The following is a 3468-nucleotide window of genomic DNA, read 5'->3' on the forward strand; positions in this document are numbered from 1 at the left end:
ATTCGCAATTCTTGGTGTGAACTCACTCTATATTTTTCTGCTAATATGTTGCATATTTCCTTTTTTTTCATTCGTTAGCCGTCCTTCAATTCTTAGAGGGCCTATTTCTAATCTCCCTTATTCATCTTTTTTGCATAGGAGTAAAGTACTTTGGGGTTTCTTTTTATATTTTGAAGTGTCCTTTCTTCTAAGTACCTTTTTTCATTTTCTTTCGACTGTATAATCTTTTGTTCTGCATTTTTCTATCGTACATTTTATTTCCCTCATTTTCCACACATTTTTTTCTTTTGCAAGATTTTTCTTCCACTTTCTAATTTTCTGAAATAAGATCCTTCTGTCTCTTGGTATGCACGTCTTTTGTTTATTGTTTCTTTTCGGTACATATTTTTCAATAATTTTCTCCAGTATTTGTACAGTATGTCCGTATTTACCTGTATATTATCACTTACAAATACATTTTTCCATTCTTTATTCAGTTCTTCATTTATTTCTGACCATTTTATATTCTTACTGTAAAAATTATATTTTCCATATTCTTCCCAAAGTTTTGTGCTTCTATTAATTCTGCGATCACTTGCTTTGAATGGACTATCAATTCTATGACATTGTGGTCTGAAATTCCCGTGTTATACACTATTATTTCTTTAACATAATTCACCTCATTCACAAATACTAGATCTAGGACATTTTCCTTTCTTGTTGGAATGTGGTTTATTTGTTGCATATTATGTTCTAATAGCATATCTTGATGCTTTTCAAATTGCCTCTTATCTTCTGCGCTACTATTGCTCTCTTTTTTTTTTTATGTATACATACAACCACTTTCTTCTATCCGTTCTTTCCAATCCACGAAAGGAAAGTTAGAATCTCGGATAGGAGTATATTCCAGAGAGAGAGAGAGAGAGAGAGAGAGAGAGAGAGAGAGAGAGAGAGAGAGAGAGAGAGAGAGAGAGAGAGACTCAGATAATATTGGAAAATATTGAGAGAAAGAGAGAGAGAGAGAGAGAGAGAGAGAGAGAGAGAGAGAGAGAGAGAGAGAGAGAGAGAGAGAGAGCTTGATTCACACAGATAATATTGGAAAATATTGAGAGAGAGAGAGAGAGAGAGAGAGAGAGAGAGAGAGAGAGAGAGAGAGAGAGAGAGAGCCTGTCCAAAAGTTTCCTAATTTTAACTTAAAAAAAGGGCAAAAATATATTTTTCAAGTATAAAACTAGGGGACTCGATCGATCGAGAGAGAGAGAGAGAGAGAGAGAGAGAGAGAGAGAGAGAGAGAGAGAGAGATAGAGAGTTCTATCTAAATCTAAGCATACAATAGATAACATCCATGGCAGGAATAGCTGTATATGTGGTCCCCCACAAACAAGCCCCCCCCCTCCCCTGGAATCATGGCTCCCCAAATTCATATATCTTCAAACAGTCTCATTATCATATCAATACCGCAGACACGAACCGTCTTACATCCCGTCTCCTTTTCTGGCCACACATCAAAAGATACACAAAAAAATGGATTAAAAAAAGAATAAAGAGGAGGAGAAGGTTCACTGAGATGTGAAAACAAGATGGGTCGATTTTTGAGTTGGGTTAGATCGAAATCTGTGTTGGTTGGGTTTGAATTTTGCGTTGGGTTGGTTCTGATATTGAGTTGGTTTGGTTCGAATTTTGAGTTGGTTTGGTATGAATACTTGAGTTGGTTTGGTTCTGATATTGAGTAGGTCTGGTTCGAATTTTGAGTTGGTTTTGGTGCGATTTTTGAGTTGGTTTGGTTCTTATGTTGAGTTGATTTAGTTCGAAATTTTGGGTTGGTTTTGGTTCGAATTTTGAGTTGTTTTTGGTTCGAATTTGGAGTTGGTTTTGGTTCGAATTTTGAATGGGTTTGGTATGAATTTTGAGCTGGCTAGTTCGAACTTTGAGTTGGTTTATTTTGAATTTTGAGTTCGTTTGGTTCGAACATTAAGTTGGTTATCAGGGGAATTCTTTGAAGGAATATATATATTCTTTGGTTTTTGTATATTTTTTTCTTAAATTTCTTTCCATCGTGTAGTTTATACAAGTTTATTAGTATGTTATACTGCTTTTTTATAGTTAATCCAATATATTACATTGTTTTTCCCTCACAAACAGAAAGTACTTTCTTAGATAAATAGTTTTCACTACTACTACTACTACTTTCTCTCTCTCTCTCTCTCTCTCTCTCTCTCCTCTCTCTCTCTCTCTCTCTCTCGTTATTATCCCTTCTCCTCCACCAAGCTATCTATCAAGTTCCATTTCCTGTAATTATCGATTTCTTCCTCCTTATTTATTCCTCGTCTTTATTCCAAGTGGTTATTCAGACGAGAAAGAAAACTGACGCAAAATAACGATAAGTATTCATATATTTGGTAAAAATTTCTGAAATATCGTTACGGTCGAAACTCCCATTAGTTATGAGTTGAAATCTCTCCTTATTGCAACTGCGATCTGAAAATTGCCGTTAGATTGGAACTTCCCATTGGAATGTGTACTAATACGAACCTTATGTCAGGCGCTCTTCCGAGATGAATGGGGCGAGTGAAGAATGAAGATCTTTAATCATTTTACATGAAGGCCATTTTTCAAAACAGGAAATATTTGAGGTTATTCAAGACGTAACTCTACTCTCTCTCTCTCTCTCTCTCTCTCTCTCTCTCTCTCTCTCTCTCTCTCTCTCTCTCTCTCTCTCTCTCTCTGTTTTATGAAAGAGTTATCTAATTTTATTTGTCCTTATCTTTTCTGTAATTTTCTGATGCATTATCCATATTATGTTCTCTCTCTCTCTCTCTCTCTCTCTCTCTCTCTCTCTCTCTCTCTCTCTCTCTCTCTCTCTCTCTCTCTCTCTCTCTGAGAATATTCAAATACAAATCTTCATTACATCGCATCTCTTAACATAATTTTCGCTTATGATCAGCAACCAAGCCCCCTCTCCACCCAAGTTAAGATCAGGGAGGGGCCAGATAATGGCTGCGGATGACTCAGCAAAGTCCCCCAAACTCCCAATCCTTAGCTGACAAGGTGAGGTTGCAGACACTACAAGAAACTACTGAGCTTGAGCGGGACTCGAACCGAAGTCCGCAGATTTACAGACTGGAACGTTTCCAATAGGCCACTAGGGATAAAGGGTCTTATTATAGCAACCACTTGTGTAAGTCCTGCTGAAATGGCAGGACTTGCTCTCTTTATGAGAGTAGTGTCTTCAGTGCACGTTAAGGGGGACACTGTTGGCAATACTTGAGAATTTTGTTCAACAGTCCTTAGGTGCATTCATTTTCTGGCTTATACTATGTCTCCGTTCTCGTTAACTTTCACTTTCATTTCATAGAGTAACTGCGCTGTTTTTCTTAGTACTGAATGGCTTCCCCGGTCCCAGCTTCTAGCTATAGCAACCCCTCCAAAGGAGAAAATGTCCATAATGAAAAATAAGGTAAATTGAGATATATCCAAGACAATGAGGTG

This window comes from Palaemon carinicauda, chromosome 17, assembly GCF_036898095.1.
Source record: "Palaemon carinicauda isolate YSFRI2023 chromosome 17, ASM3689809v2, whole genome shotgun sequence".
Classification (NCBI taxonomy): Eukaryota; Metazoa; Arthropoda; class Malacostraca; order Decapoda; family Palaemonidae; genus Palaemon; species Palaemon carinicauda.